Here is a 17444-nt window from a genome sequence, read left to right as displayed (position 1 = left end):
CCTTAACTGTAGGTTGTAGTTTCTTATCCAGAAATTGTCCAATCGGTTCGTGGATACTACCACGTGTCGATACTATGGGGCGAATAGGCGGATTCTTTAAGTCTTTATGTATCTTAGGCATAGCATAGATCGACGGACTTCTAGGATGAGTTTGAAGAAGAAAATTTACAGTTCTTTGATCAATAATGCCCTGTGTCTGTGCGTTTTCAATGATGGTTTTCAACTCTGTAATGAATTGTTGTGTGGGATTATTAGGTAATTTCATATATGTCATTTCATCAGAAACATGATCCTGTAATTTCTGGTGATACATAGATGCGTTCATAATCACAATTGCGCCACCTTTGTCAGCTTTGGTACAAACTATTTGGTCATTGTGCGCTATCGATCTCAGGCGATCTCGATCTTTTTGAGTCATATTTTTGTGTGTTCTTTTGTTGTAGTCGATGTTTATCAAATCCTTTTTCACAAGTTGTTCAAAAAGATCGATGGTCTTGTGGCTCACTGGAGCCTGAAAGGTACTTGATGCTTTTAGACCCATTAATGGGTCTACTTTTTTCTCACTTTGTTGTTGAATAACATTTTCAAAAAAGTGCCTGAGTCTCAGTTTTCTAACCAGTTTAAAAGATGCAATTTCTAATTCCAAAAGGTTAGATTTATTAGCAGGTACAAACGAAGTGCCTTTCTGTAGTATACGCATATCTTGACTGGAAAACGTGTAGTCGGATATGTTGATAACAAGTTGATTATCCTCTTTCATTTCCTCTTTTTCTCTTTCTCTTTCGGAAGAGTTACACTTCTTGTTTGTGGTATGTTTTTTTGTTTTGCCCCTCCGGGGTCGTCTTGTTCCACGACCTGTTCTAAAAAAGCCGTTGTGGTGGTGTCAGTAGAAGTGCTAGTGGTCGACTCATGTGAACTCGCAGATTGTTGTGCACCTGGTGGACGGCCTCTCTGTTGACCTGATTTACGTTGACGTTCAGTGAAATCTCCTTCCGAAGATGAAGTATCGGTATTTTGGGTGTAAGGGCGCGATCTCCTCCTTTGGGCGTAAACTTCCGCCCAGGTATATACCTCATCTAACTTATAATCCAGCGTGTCACGCCTAAATTTTCGGATTTTTCGATCATTGATCTCTGATTGATGTTTATCCAATTGTTGTTTGATGTCCGCTATAAATTCATCCCATTCTTCCGTGGGAATGTTTCTAGTAAGTTCCTCTTTAGTTTCTTCAATTTCTTTCTCAATCTCCATTATGATTTTTGACAACTCTTCCACTATTAAAAGTATCAAATCCAGGCTACATTTGTTTAATATTGCATACCATTTGTCTTGAAATGGTTTGGAATTTTTGCATAAAGGATCTACCTCCGGCGGTGGCTCTTCGGATGCGTGGTACGGCGGCAAGGGCGAGGCTTGTAGAACGTAGCTGGCGGGTGGGCGTGTAGAAGGTCAGGCGGTCGTTGAGGTACTTGGGGCCCAGGTCGTGGAGAGATTTGTGTGCGTGGGTGAGGAGCCTGAACGTGATCCTCTTGCTGACGGGGAGCCAGTGCAGGTCCCTCAGGTGGCCGGAGATGTGGCTTCGTCGGGGGATGTCCAGGATGAGTCGGGCAGAGGCGTTCTGGATGCGTTGGAGTCTTTTCTGTAGCTTGGCTGTGGTTCCGGCGTAGAGGGTGTTTCCGTAGTCCAGTCGACTGGTGACGAGTGCCTGGGTGACCGTCTTCCTGGTTTCGGTTGGGATCCATCGGAAGATCTTGCAGAGCATGCGTAGGGTGTTGAAGCATGATGAGGAGACGGAGTTGACTTGTCTGGTCATCGAGAGGGAGGAGTCCAGGATGAAGCCCATCTAACTACAAAGCATTAGCAATTATGGATATGAGCATATTCTCTTAGAAAATGAAGTAGTATGTGAGCTCATCACACCTTTCCCGTGAAAGCCATGGGAGCTTTATAGTGTGGCATTCTAGGAAAAAGCACACAAGGCAGACCGCAAATATTTTGGACTGGTGCTATTAAATGTCTGTATGGAAAAAAATAGAGGGCTTGGTGAAAACACTGTACTAATAAAGTAGATTTGCGGAGGTGGTATTGTGTGCCAGAAAATGTGTTAATATTTGTTGATTTGCATTGTGGTGGTGTTTTTTGTGTTTTTTGTGCTGTGATATTTTTGTTCTGCTTTATTGCAGTGTGTTGTTGTATTGTATTCTATTCTGAATGTTGTGTTGTGCCCTGTTATCCTTTTGATTTGTTGTTATTTTTATCATGTCATTGTGCTTTGTTCTGTTGCTTACTATAGAGGCATTTCCAAGTTATGCTACCTTTGCTGTCAAAAGCAGCACATTCCTTTAAAGATCCAGTGACAAAAACCATTAAGTACTATCTATTGTGGTAAAATACTGCTGCTTGAGTTCAAATATTTAAGACACCACTCAGTCAAAAAATGTGTCAGCAAGCTTCCTTAAATTGGCACTTTTAGTGCTTACTTTTTGTGAGGTGTAGCCATTCATGCTAACCTTTGAATAGATCCACAGCCCTTCTGAATGTCACAGCAGAACAGAAAAAGTCTGGTAAGCATCATATGTTTTATATAGAGTTTGGAGGGGGGCTCGCTGTACAGGTGATCATTGGCCCAGGGCAACAATAAGTGTATCATCTGGCCCTGGGCTTGCCACAGGACCAGTAGGGGCTTGATCTGTGCAATAATGTAGTTCACTGCAGAGCTCAGACCACAGTGGGTGAAGGGTGGTGACATATCTCATCTCAAAGGATGAGAGCAATCCTGTAGCATGCAAAGCTAGATACTGGGTGGCCTGCATATAAAAATTATTCCAGGGTTCAAAGATAGCTTCAGTCTCAGTAGCCTTTAGATGGTCTCTCTTTCATAAAATTACAACGGTATTGGGAAGGAAATTCAAATAGTTTCTAGACTGTCATTGATTACTTATGTGACATGATGTAGGCAGCATTATCTTGATAGATGCTTTGTGTCATAATTTTTTTATGCTTTGGACCCCTCACAGTATTTCTGCCCCTACCTGAACTGTCGACTTATAGCCACTTTTAGAAAGCGAGATCATATAGGTACCCTCTGGCAGGATTCGGGGGTCTCTGAGCTAACCAATGAGGAGGAAGGAATCTGCATGAGTATCCTTTTCTCCTGTATTCCTGTGAACCTTTTGCAGAAATGCCGAAGAGCATCTTGTAGGGAACAGGCCTATTTAGACTGTTGTGTGGCTCTTGCAAATGTGCACTATTTCACATGAGAGGCTAATCACTGCTCTACCTGCCATTCTAAACAGCATTACCAGTGTCTGCTAGGACAGAGATATATGTCATGCACTAATAATAAAGTGGAAAGTGTCAAGAAAATAGTATGTTTGAACCTTAAGCAGCGCACCTGATATTTTTGTTAATTGCCTGTCTTTTTCACTTTATTTCACAAATTTAATATCCATGGTCGTTGCTTCACAAAAATGACACATTCGTCAGTTGGGAGATCGCTCACCATTTCATCCAGATGAAATCACAGGTTGTGCCTTTTCACCCTCTCTTTACCCTTAAATGGCCTTCCGTTTGCTCCTGAGTGAAAACTACAGCAAATGAACAGGGCTGTTAGAACTCTGTTTACGTCCTAACCACGTCACTACCTCCATGACACCTGACGTCAGGCGATACAAAGGGGCAAGTTCAGGATAGCACTTGCTTAGTTGCCATAGCGGTATGATAGCTACAAAAACATTATTGCTATTTAACACAGTATTACTTAATTGAAGTCAGTGTGCGAATGTTGAAACCACAGAACTGCATTGTTCAGAACTGCAGATTCAAAGATTAGTGGTACATTAATAAACATCCTTACCCACAGATGGTTTTAAAAGACTGTGAGAGACATGCTGCAGATGAAACAATTTTCTGACACCTGATTTGAAAGCAATCTTCTGAGGAGCATATGGCATTGTCATTTTTCAGAAATATGTTGAGCCATAAAAAATAACGTTTACCAACATTTATATTAAAACCAGGTCTGCTGGTGTGCAATTCAATTAATAAAAATTGACATTCAGTGTTTGTTTGGATTTTTAGACGTCACCAGCAATGTACTGTATTTATACATTTTAAAATAGGGCGACAGCTTGGTTTCGTGGGTTTGAAATAGTATTTCTGTTAAAGCTGTTAGTGAACAGAAACAAATCAGTTGTTTCTGTATGCATTTATTGATTGATTTATTTTGGATATTTTTGGACATTACACTTCCAGTTCCTCAGGGGTATCAGGGCTCAAAGCACAATTCATTTAAAGAAGAACACATCGGCAAAATTACAGAGGATACGTTGTTGCAATACACCAAGCAGTCGAAGTGGATCTTTATGTTCTTTTTACCCAAAGGGCCTCCTAGAAAAATGTCATAGAACCTTTACTGGAGAAACTGGCCTTGGTGTTAAGAAAAGACTGAAGAGAAGCAATCAGTCCAGTCAAATATGGTACAATGGAGAGCTGGTTTAGATGAAAAGAAAAGGCCACATTTTACAATAACACCGACTTAAACTAAGACGATATGCAAAATGCAAAACAGGTTACGATAAAACCGGTCACATTGGCCTACTGCCCTAAATGCGTAAGCGATGCACACAACTATAAAGGGGAGACAATTAATATTTTCAAATATGTATCCTGTTTGAACGTTTTAGCCTTTTCATTAAACCAGTTAACCCTTTCTGTGCCAAGGACTTAACCATTACAACCTCTGTCACAATGGCCGTGTGCGGAGGATGTAACCGTTACGTCCTCTGCAGACGTTCAGGAAATCTCTCTGTTGTTTATAGTTGAGGGACTTCATTTTTTTTTCCAACCTCTGGAGCAGGGGAAGTGCTTCCATTGCCATTTGCATCGGGAGAGCTGGGGGAATGCAGGGTGGAAGGAAGTTTGTGGCTCCCTGTAGATTCCACAACTTTCCATCATAGAAATGTGAGGAAAATTTGTTTTTTATAGTCAAAGTTTGAGGTTTGGAAGGGATTCTAGATAAAGAAACGTGGTGAGAGCCACACAAGTTAGCCCACCCTGGATCTCTCTAGCTTGGCTAGGTTTACCTGGATGCGGGCTGAGCTAGGGTCCAAAGTCTAAGGGAACAAAATGATAGAATGTTATTATAATTTTTCCTGGCCCAGGATGCCTTCACCTGCGTGGCTGAGTCCAGGAGCTCTGACCAGGCCCAAGAGCCCTGCCAGGAGGGCCCTCCCAGGGCTCCATTCTCTGTCCTGCCGCACCGCTAATGGACCAGGACAGGGTGCCAGCAGGCCCAGGGAGGTTTCCCCTGCTTCAACTACGTGATACGGTGCCTGTGGGCCCGGGTTGGAGCTCCATCAGGGTCTTCCTCGCAGCCCTTTGGGAAGGCCAAGCTGGGGCTCCGAGCACCCAGGCCACAGGGTCCCTTGAGTCTGGCCATTTGGTCGCACACCATGCTTTCCACTGGGATGATCAAATGGCCAGGATGCCTTGGAAGTCCCAATCAGGGCTCATTTGCTTCCTTGTGCACAGCCAGGGTTCCAAGAGGTTGGTGCATGCGTGACTTTGGTCCCCTCTGTCACCCCGGCACATGGATAACAAGAAAGGAGGGCAGCCTTCCTCTGGATTAATAGGGATAGCCTACCATGCACACATTTGTGCTCTGGTGGTTCTCAGCCATTGACCAGATGGCGTAGGACTGGGGCCCTGGGATGGGGGATCCCCTATTCTGATCATCGCCATCCTAAGGCCTACCGTGTGGCAGAGATCCCGGGCCAGGGTACTGCAGGCCTGGGAAGGCCACCCTTGTGCGGCCAGGTCCAGGACCTCTGACCGTTGCCCAGCATGCCCCTGGTGGGCGCTCCCACCCAGGGTTCCGTCCTCCAGCCTGCCCCACTGCCATGGGCCTGGAACGGTGGTCCATCAGAGCCAGGGAAGCTCTCCTGTTTGCCTTGGTTCTGAAGCTCTGACAGGGGGACTGGCGGGCCCCTGGCCGGGTGCCCCCATCCTGGGCTCTGTCTTCTTGCCCACCACATGTCCAAGCCCCTGGTACAGACTTCCACAGGCGTTGCTGGGTGCAGAAGCTCTGACCTGGTCCCGGTGCCCCTCTGGGCCTTAGGGTGGGCTCCCCCACCCTGGGTTCCAGCATCCTGCCTGCGCACTGCCAGGGACAGGAGATCCATCGGGCCTGAGGAGGCTTCCCCTGCTCGGCTGGGTTCATAAGCTCTGACCAGAGCCCTGCTGGGTCCCCGGATGGGAGTCCCCAGTCCTTGGCCTTGTCCTTGGGTTGCTGTGTGGCAATGCACTGGGACAGAGTGCTGCGGGTATGGGGAGGCCTCCCCTGCATGGTAGTGCCCAGGAGCTCTGACTGGGCCCCCGGGCATTCGGGGCCATCTGAAGGGTCCTCCCACCTTGGACTCCATCCTCTGGCTTGTTGTATTGCCAAGGGCCTGGTACAGGGGTACTAACCCCAAGGGAGGCTTACCCTGCTTGTACTTGTTCAGAAGCACATCCTGGGACCCATCCTTGGGCCTGACGCATGGCAAAGCATTTAGGGTGGGGTCCCGTGGGCCAAGTGGAGGCTCTCACAGTGTGGCCAGGCCCCAGAGCTCCAACCGGGTCCTAGGGACCCAAAACGGCCCCAGGGTGCCTCTACCGTGGGCTCTGTCCTCTGGCCTGCCAGACTGCCAAGGGCCCAGGATGGGGGTCCATCGGGCAGGGGAGGCTTTCTCTGCTTGGTCTGGTTCAAAAGCTCTGACCAGGACCTCAGTGGGCCCTGGGGCTGGGGTCCCCCATACTGGGCTCTGTCTTGCAGGCCACCACATGGCCAAGCACCTGGTTTGGGCTCCCTAGGCCCAGTCAGGCCTCCCTGGTGCGGCTGAACCCAGGAGCTCCGATCCGGCCTGGCGTCCTGCCAGGCCCGGAGGCAGACACTCCTGCGATGCGCTCTGTCCTCCAGCCTGCCGCACTGCCAAATGCACCTGATGGCGTCCATCAGACCCAGGGAGGCTACCCTTGATTGGCCTGGTTCAGAAGCTCTGATTCGCAAAATAATCATATTGCCAAAATTACATGCAAAAAAGCTCACTGGAAATATTAACTTGTGGTCCTTTATGCAGTTGTAGTGTAAAATATGCATGAGTCATTTACCCAACAAGGTAGCACTTACTAATTAACCCGATGAAAGTAATCCAGTTGGATAGACATTTTCAGCAAAACAGGCAACTCTTCTAGGTGCATTTGACAGAAATTAAACCTCAACTGGAAGCACTTACAAATATAAACAAAGCAGGTGCCCCAGTTGAAGGTCCACTTCAGTAAAGCACAAATGTTCACAAATTCTTGGGCTTGGTGAAGGCAAATCAAATGTGTTTCCTTTTGTAATCCATGTTGGAAAAAAAATCTGAAATACTTAATGGAAGTAAATGCATTATTGATCTAATGGAGCGCAATCTGTCTATATTGACTGTGATGAGTGTTTTCTTTCTTGTCATCTCCTGGTGAGAGCAGAGTCCATGGTTCTCCCTTTAAAATACTCTATTCAAATCCCCAAAATCCATAACACCTCTCATGCACCCACTCACAGACACACATAGGCACACACACACACATTCATAGACCCACACATCAATCACACATTTACTCACAGACCCATAGTGCCACTCACAGACCCAGTCAGAGACCCTCAAAGGCCCACACAGACCCAGTCACAGACCCACAAAAGCACTTGCACACCCACTCACAGACCCACACAGGAACACACACCCATTAACAGACCCATACAGCCCTCACACACACATACAGCCACTCATACATCCACTCACCAACCTATACAGTCACTCACACACCTTCTCTCAAAGTTTACAGGTTACAGTTAGAAACTACAATTTTAAAGGAATTAGAAATTCAATGAAAAATACAAAGGTTACAGGGATGATATAGTTAGGAAATAGAATTAGCCAAATCTTGAAAATTCACTAAAAAAGGTTAAAGGGATGTTATAGTTAGGCTCAGATTTAACTCGTACAAGATCAGTGAAATTGAGCAGTTATAGTTACATGAGCTAACTAAAGCTTACACCCCTGCAATGCACTGCCTATGACCTCACATATTACATCACTTGTGACATGGTTAGCAACATCACTGATGACATCTCCAATGACATCACTGATTAAATCATCCGCAGAACCACTCCCACACCCACCCAAACCCCCATACACCACATCCACCCCCAAAAATACTACTTCTCACATCATGTACTCACAGTAAGGTAGATTGCACTTCTGTCAGTATAGTGCTAAATAAACACATAAAAAAGTCATTCAACAACATTCTCAGTTGTTAGTAATTATTCATATCTAGACCTAAGCATGTAGGCTACTTATTTGGATTGAGGAAAGAATTTTGGGCTTTTTATTTTATTTTTCTTAATCTCAATAGGTAAGCTCCTATTACAAGAAAACTACCTGGTGAGCCATCGCAGGGCAAGTGTGGGAGCAGGGGCTCAATAAGAGCTGCAGTATTCACCGCTGGTAAAGGTGGGAGGACCTACTACCCCACACTACAAAAACTGGCAACAAGAACAGTTCTCCATGTAAGTGGCCTCCTGTTTCCCTGTTCCAGGGAGACAAAAATGAGAATGCCCCCTAACTCCGGGAGGCTGCAACTGACTACAGATGACTATACTCTGCAGGAGACTTATTAGGAGAGAGACCTGGTGTTAAAATGCCTGCCCGGGGGAGCTAGGAGATGTAGAACTGACTAGCATGAACATTCCCAGCAGTTGAGAAAGGTGGAATTTAGTCATGTTTTCTAGCTCCACAGGAAAAGGACAAGGTGCTAGGTTCACCCCATTATGAGTTTTTTGCTGCAATGAAAATAGATTAAGTGGGATCTAGTGGTAAATCTATTAAGACTTGTGGAGTCCAGCCTGGCTACAGCTTACAAAATTGCCCTGATGGAGGATTTTTGAGAACCAACAAGTAACTAAGTCTGAAGATAAAAACTTAGATCATGGCCCACTAAGCAACCTCAGTGCTATGAAACTCCAACGTTGCCCCACTCTGAGCTTTAGGTGCTAAACCCAATAGCTTCATTGGGTACCCAACCACATCATATCTATCTAAGAGGGACCTACACCATTCTCAACCTTGCTTACCTGAAAGATTATGACTTATATTACCACAACTAAAGATGAAGAAAAAAACTCTGGAGTATTCAACCTCTGTTCCATCCTGGTTAGTAGTAAGACACACCCAGATCCTCATCAACTGTGAACTGTTGTTTTCCAATGGTGGTTTACTTTTTCTGGGTGCCATTTGGTTTATAGCTTTAAACATTAATATCTAAACATCAATATCTATGTGTCCCCTTTCTAATGAATTTTGGGGTTTTGCTTTTTAAATTGTTATTTTTATCCTTAAATTGATATGGAAGTTTTATTTTGTTGCGTTTTTTCATTAAAGTTGTTTGTATTGCTTGAACTAGCACACCCTTCTCTAGGACTTGCCTACTGCTTGTGCCCCACCTCCTAAATGAATATGCGAATTGCTAGTAGTGACAAATCGGCTGATCATCAACTTACCATCCCAAAAAAAGATCACGGAAATAGGAACAAAAATACAGCTGCAAAAACACATGAATAAAACTACTTTTGGAGCCAACATTTCTTTCTCTTTCTCATGGAGAATTGAAATCCCTCTGTCATATATCAGGGAGTAACTTTTCACCTCTTTTTATTTAGATAGGCATGTAGCCTTGATATTCCCTAGCCTTCTAATGGCTTATTAAGAAGTGAGAAATCGTTCCCTCCTTAAAAAATGAGAAGGTATGCCAAAGCGACCAACTCCTTATTCAAGAATGAAAACTAAAATGTACAGACAGCATCTCTGGGACTATCGTACTGAAAGCAGTCACTGCTCTTACCCATTCTATTTTTAGATCTACGCCTGCCTAGTAGCATAGGTAAGAGAGCAGTAAGTGTATGTTCTATTCTATATAAAAGCAGAGGGAAATGAGTCAGAGGTTACAAACTACACCAAATGTGTGGGCAATGTCAACCATTAAATGAAAAAGAATCCTAGGTTTGCACAGAGTATACTGTGAGATGGTGAGAGGTCAAAAGCCTGAAGCAAATCACACACCAAGCCTGCCAACATCTCTAGTTAGAACACAGAAGTTGCAAAATCTGTGTTCCCTTTGTAACAAATTGTAAGACATTGGGGGGCATATTATCAAGGGGCTTTATCTCCGCTTTTTTGGCTTTAAAAGCCAAGAAAGCGGAGATAAAATTATCTCCCTATTACCAAGCTGTCGCTAACACCAGTTAGGGACAGCTAATAGGAGATAGTTACCATCTTGGGCCCCGCTTTGCATGTCAGTGATATTTATCACTAATGACATGCAAAGTGGGCGTGCCAAGATGTTAGCGACTGAAAACAGTCGCTAACATCGCTATCTCCAAAAGCTAACACTTGCCCAGGAGCAGTTCTTAGCCATGTTATCCAATGGGAGGTGGATAACATGGCTAAGAGCATTTGCTTGATAATGCATGAATATCGCAGACTTTTCAGCGATATTCATGCATTGCGGCCGTTTTTTATCGATTTGCGATAAACCTTGCTCAATAAAAATCGCCGCTTTGCGGCGATAATTTTTGTCTCTAAATAAGTTAGAGACAAAAATTATCTCTATTGGTTGGTAATATGCCCCTGGGTTATTAGTTTAGAGCTCCACTCTAGTAATAAACACAGGGGCATATTACCAACCAATAGAGATAATTTTTATCTCTAACTTATTTAGAGACAAAAATTATCGCCGCAAGGCGGCGATATTTATCGCAGATAAACCTTGCTATTAGCAAGGTTTATCGCAAATGCGATAAAAAACGGCAGCAATGCATGAATATCGCTGAAAAGTCAGCGATATTCATGCATTATCAAGCAAATGCTCTTAGCCATGTTATCCACCTCCCATTGGATAACATGGCTAAGAACTGCTCCTGGGCAAGTGTTAGCTTTTGGAGATATTCGCGCTTAGCGCGAATATCTCCAAAAGTTGGTAATAGGAGATAGCGATGTTAGCGACTGTTTTCAGTCGCTAACATCTTGGCACGCCCACTTTGCATGTCATTAGTGATAAATATCACTGACATGCAAAGCGGGGCCCAAGATGGTCACTATCTCCTATTAGCTGTCGCTAACTGGTGTTAGCGACAGATTGGTAATAGGGAGATAATTTTATCTCCGCTTTCTTGGCTTTTAAAGCCAAAAAAGCAGGGAGATAAAGCCCCTTGATAATATGCCCCACAATCCTTATCAGGTTAAACAACAAAAGTCACTAAATTAACCTATGTTTAATCCTCTGGTAGCTCGGCACAAAAGTATTCAGGCTTAACGTAGAGGCAAAGTGTTATATCAGGCTTCATGTAGAGGCAATGTGTAAAGTGTGTATGCAGAACTCAAACTAATGAAGTGAAAATACAACACATTTAAAATTCCAAACAAACTTCAAGTAAATTACATGACACCACAATGACAAAGTTCCGATCAGTAGAATCACAGTTAGGAATTTTTAACGTTTCCAGTGAAAATAGCACCAAAAATCCCAAAGTGACAAACACTTTTTTGTAGGGTTCCTTTTTTCTATTTTGTGTAGTTACTCCTTCCATTTTGAGTGTTGGTAAGCCAAAATATGTGGATGAATCCGTTCTGTAGGCAACTCTGATATTTGGTTTCTTCTCTATACAAGCCTGTCGTAAACCTGACACTTGATAAATTGGTTTTGGTCTAGGCAGGCCTTATGAGTGGATATTAATACAGTGAGTACGCACATCAGCAGTGATTTACTGAAACGTGTATGCTTTACGGTAGTGTACACTATGGAAGAAATTTGCAAAAAAAGTACAGTATCACTATAGTTAGGCTAGTAAGCAAGGTGTATGCACCAACATTATTGTAAAGAGTGATCTTGAAAGCAGATCTAAGGTTAATTTCCACTTATTTGTACTTCTTCTGGCACTTCAAGATTTTTTTTTCTTTGACTCAGCCCCTAATTAGATTATCACCTTTGAATAACCCTGATGGATCAAGTTAATTACTCTGCTGGCCAGACAGATGATCAAATACATTAATTCACCAAAAGGCCATTTATAAGTGATTGGGACTGTTCCTGGGGGTAAGAAAGGGTAAGGAAAGACTCTGCATGTGCTAACTACTTCTGACTCTGTACTTGGCCTGGGAAGGTTAAACCCCACGGAAACAAAGAAGGGTAGCCTCTGGAGTTAGTCACAGGAGGGAAACACCATTTTAAATTGTACAGGGAAGAGACACGACAGCTGTGGCACTTAGGGACTGGGCTTAGACACTGAGAGAAGGACTTTCAACAGATTACTTGCTGGTACCATCTTGGAGAATCACAAAAGGCTGTGCAGGAGGGTTTTGATAGAAGTGGAGTGATGATGTGTCATCCTAGGATTGTACAAAGATGCCTACCCTCTGAAACTTTCCACCCTCACCTTAAAATTCTGCCTCAAGGGAGAAACGTTTGAGAACAGTCTGAACCTTAGGGAAATGACATCAGCAAAATTCCCATCATGAAGAGAGAAGGCGCCTGACCCCTACTGCAAGGGTGGACTCAAGGACATCTGATTTCATTTGGCACCTTAGGGCTAGGATTTGTTTCTCCAGTTGCACTACCCCCCTACACCTTCTGGGGAACAGTAGAGGAATGGAATTGCTTTGGATATGCGGCCCCTGGAAAGTTCAGCTAGATATTCAGTAGACTGGTCATGAAGGCTCCTCCCGTTTAGAAAAGCCCTGAAAACCCATTTTCTTCCCCAGGGTTGTCTGAGCAGCGTATGTGGTGATACTGTTGATTTCAAGTGCCAGGATGCCCTTGGGGTGACAGGACTGCGCTATAAAAGTATACATACAATACAATACAATACTTCCAAAAGGAAAGGGCATCAGGATTTTTAAAAAGTCCTAACCCATGCCCGAAGTGCATTTTTTAACAATGTAAAAGCAAATTAACAAAGCAGGTTCGGGCTTGCTGTGCATCAAAGAGCAATGCCACAGGAGCTGAGCACCTCAGGTCGAAGAATGCCTCATAAGCTCTTGCAAAGAGCTCAACAAAATTGCACATCTTCTCTGGCAGTGGCCTTGAGAGGGCAAAGGTACCACCAACATATTGTCATTTTTGGAAATATCTATCTCTTGTGTGATAGTCTCACAAATTTCTCTGCCATTTTTCCTAAAATTGTTTTTGATTTCCATAGGACTCTGCGCACTTTACTCCTGCTAACCAGAGATAAAGTGCATCTGCACTCCCTTTTAAGTCCACTTTTTGGATGAAACGCAGGTCTGTACACACCAAAGTCTTTCAAATGCTCATGATTCCTTTCATGACAATCTTAGAAGCACTGACCATAATATATCAAACCCCCATTTCTCAAGCACACAAATGTGGTCCAGAGTTCTCGTTCCAAAGTTACTTGTTTCATTAACATTACAGTTATATCACATAGTCATTGTAAAGTATATGATACTGTGTACATTGTGTTTGATGTGCGTCGGATTCAGCTTTTTAGTGTGGTATTGTTACATTTTTTTTCTCCATTTTTATGGATGGCTTTGCTGGCTTATTTTGACCTTTGCCAGGTGCAGCTCGTGCAGTTAAGAGCCGTAGGGTGGGGGGGGGGGGGGGGGGGAAATTGACAGGCAACGACAAGGCAAAAGTAAATAAATATTTATTTTTCCCTCATCATCATCTGTCAACTCCCACCACCCCGCCCCACTGCTCTTACCTGCAAGGGCCGCTCTTGACCTCTGGACACTTGGGTCCTGTTCACCACATCAAAATGCTTAGGGGCATATGTAGAAGGAAATGTCAGAGCATGGAGCACTGACTCACTCCGTCGCTGCCAGACTCAAACATCAACCGGCTCTGTCACCGCACCGTGACTGCCAGCACCGCATCGAGCATGGTCTCACCCTGCAACGCAAGCCTTGGTCTCACCGACTCCATCGACGAGCCACTGCCTGCATCGAGCTGTGAGGACACCTCATGCTGCAACACTTCCATCTCACATCATAACTGCGATGGTTGCCCCTGACTGGCTCGTGCCCTTGTGTTGGCCGCAACAAGCAAAGTACAGTCTCTGAGTCTGTCGATGCTTTAGCTGACCCGTACCACAGTGGCTGGATGGAATTGTTAGACTCTGTTGTGTTCAGTATCGCGTTAGCCCCAAAAGGAGCTACTGAGTTAGAGGAACTGTGTTTCAACATTATTCCTGCAATTTAAAGCTTCTTTTGCACAGTAACTATTTGTTTTTAGAGTCTTGCATGTTGGATTTAATTGTTTTGGGTCATTTTTGGCCTTGTTGCTTTAGATAAAGTTTTGCTTATTTTTCTAAACTGGGGTGGTGTCCATTTGTAGTGTTTTCACTGTGTTACTGTATGCATGCATAAATGCTTACACACAGCCTCTGAGATAAGCCTGTCTGCTCGTGCCAAGCTACCAACGGGGTGAGCAGGGGTTATTTTAGAAGTGGATCCCCTATCCCCCTTTCCCACACTAGGAAGAAGGGTTACTCTCTATTTGGATAAAGGTGCCTACCTCTGCCAACTAGAGACCCCCATTACTAACATGTAACATTAAAAAAAAACACTTACCTTGCGCCTGCTGCATCGCTGATGCGGCAAGCGCAAGGTAAGTGGCTTTTAAATTTTTTTAATGTAATATTACCTAATTACATATCCTGTCATTTGTCGACTTCCAACCCCACACTCCACCCGGCCCCCGTGGCTCTTACCTGTGCTGGCCACCACTGGCAGGGATAACAATGTTCCTATAGATAATGCACAAATCTGTTGTTTTCTCATGCCGATTATCAGTCCTCATGAGTAATTGCAGAGTGTAAGTGGGGTTGTGGGCGTTTCAGGATAGTCACCTACAAGTTTATGGGCATTCATAAGTCTTTTGCAATGCCTTTATCACGCTGAAAAAAGTAATTCGCTTTTCAAAGGTTGGTTAGGGGGTGAACACTGCCAATATTGTTTTGAAGGGTTTCTTCAAATGGCAAAAAAGTTTGAGTACTTCGGTCAGGCCTCAAAAGTTGCAGCATCACAAGAGTCCTCTTGAAATTCTATTCCAAGAAAGTAAAAAAATGAACCCCAAAAGTTCGAACTTTTATTAAGAATCGAATGGTTATACTTGGATGCTCTTCATATGGTCACATGCACTTCATATTGTCGTGTTCTTGGAGAGCTTCTCTTAAGAAAAACAAATCTGTTAGTCATTGCCGTTCGTTTAGCAGCAAAAGCGCCTAGAGCAGCATTGTTACTTGTACACATAGCTGCAAACAAAAAGTGGCTTGCTCATGATTGGCACATTCAGACGCAAAGTATCTACTCATAGAGAACATTTATTTACATAAAGAAAGTTAACGGAAGTGAAAGGAGGACTTTGCACTCTGTAATCCGAATTCTTCAAAGTGTTAGATGGCTTTTTATTTTAAGATATTTACATTATCTACTGAATGGAGGATATTTCTCTCCCAATAAACTTAAAACAGTAAACACATTACACATCTGATGGAAAATGGAAAGTATGTGTCTTCATTCAGCTGCAGTATGGACTAAATCAAAGACGCACTTCTAGAATATAAAACTCTTTAAAATAGCAATGCCAGAGAACGATAATATGTAGAAAACTTAAAACCCCACCAAGCTGAACAAAGGCAAATGTCCAAGAAGGAGCCTCAGTGATGTGGTGAATGAGACCTGGAGTAAAATCAACCCTGTCTCATATTATGGCACAATAAGAACGATGTTGATGCAGGCTTAGCATAATAATAAGCACTGGCAAATTCAACAGGTCTTGCCTACATGATGAATTGGCTTTGTCAATGTTTTTAGCATGAATGAATGTTTAAAAATAGGTGTCATGATGCCGCCAGGGCTTTCCAGGTCACAGCGTGTTTGTCATTGCTTGAGTTAGGCAAGGAGGGAGGACGGTGCGGGAAGGATAAGAGAGGGTATGGGGAAAAAAAGCATTGCAAATTCGAAGGCAACACAGAGAGAGGAGGCAATAGGGAGAGCAGATGGGTCGTCAATGTGGGCAATGGAGAAAGTGGGGAAAAACAAGCACTATGACAAGGCAAGCGGTGTCTGCGTCATAGCTCAGAGTGGGGAAGGGGAAACACAGACCATGGAGAAAGGAACTTGCAACATGGTAATTGGATGATTGGAGAGCGGTGGGTGTAGCAACATGGACAATAAGAGGAGGGCAGGTGGGGGCAAGCAACACAGCCAACAGAAGGAGGGAGGGCAGATCTGGGCAAGCAACAGAGACAACGAAAGGAGGGTGGGTGGCTTGGGGCATGCAAAACACACATGGGAAGAGGAAGGGCAGGTGGACGCAGGCAACACTGACAATGGAAGGAGGGAGGGAAGGTGGGACATGCAACACAGACATGGGAATGATGGAGGGTAGATAGGGCGAAGCAACAAAGACAGCGGAAGGAGTAGACCCAAGTAAAACAGACACCAGAAGAAGGGTTAGTTGAGGTGAGGGCAAGCAACACCGAGAGCAGAAGGAAGGAGTGCTGGCGTGGCAAGCAACATGCACAACAGAAGGAGGAAGGGCAGGTCAGAGCAAGCAACACAGACAACCAAAGAGTGCTTAAACACAAAGAAAATAGTAGCACCTAAAAAAAAGGGGCAGTGGAAGAATCCAATAAATATATCCATGCTCCAAAGGGAGGGACAAACACACAAAGTTAAAGAAAGACTACTGCAGCTAACCAATAAGAGGCAAGCAAATTAGTGACATTGAAGTTAACCAATTGTAAGCAATGGGCAGCATTTAGGCCCATTGTAAGAAAACAATACATCTCAGTAGAGACCCTGCATATTCTAGCTTTGGCATGACACAAAAAGAGATGGTTTGGTCAGTCATGAATATGGCCTTTTCATTTCTGAATCTAAAAGTGGGACTCTGCACTTTAAAAGACTTCATCCAATGTACAGGACACCAATGAAATTTCATGCTCCCAAATCTCTGCCAAATGGTCTAGCTACATTGACACTAGAAATTATCTCCTGTCATCACTTATTCATAAACTGTTACAACATTTAAACTTTTTGGCACCTCCTATCAGGACTAATGATTCTTGTGATCAGCATCAACATCGTACTGCATCCTTGCATTGTCACTGCATCAGTAAATGAAACAAACTGATTCTCAACACACACATAAAATGTACCTAAGTCACGCTTAGAAAAAAACTGTTCAGTGCAACTAGAAAACTAAACGCACGCCAACAATTGAAGACTATAATTCATGTAACTGTGAAAGTTCATAATAATAAAACACTGCATGCAAAACACCCTATGACAGCTGGTTTTTCATTAACGTGCAATTTCTAATTTGGAACCTTAAAA

The sequence above is a fragment of the Lissotriton helveticus genome, chromosome 2_2, assembly GCF_964261635.1.
Source record: "Lissotriton helveticus chromosome 2_2, aLisHel1.1, whole genome shotgun sequence".
NCBI classification, from domain to species: Eukaryota; Metazoa; Chordata; class Amphibia; order Caudata; family Salamandridae; genus Lissotriton; species Lissotriton helveticus.
Note: the sequence above shows the minus strand (reverse complement) of the source record.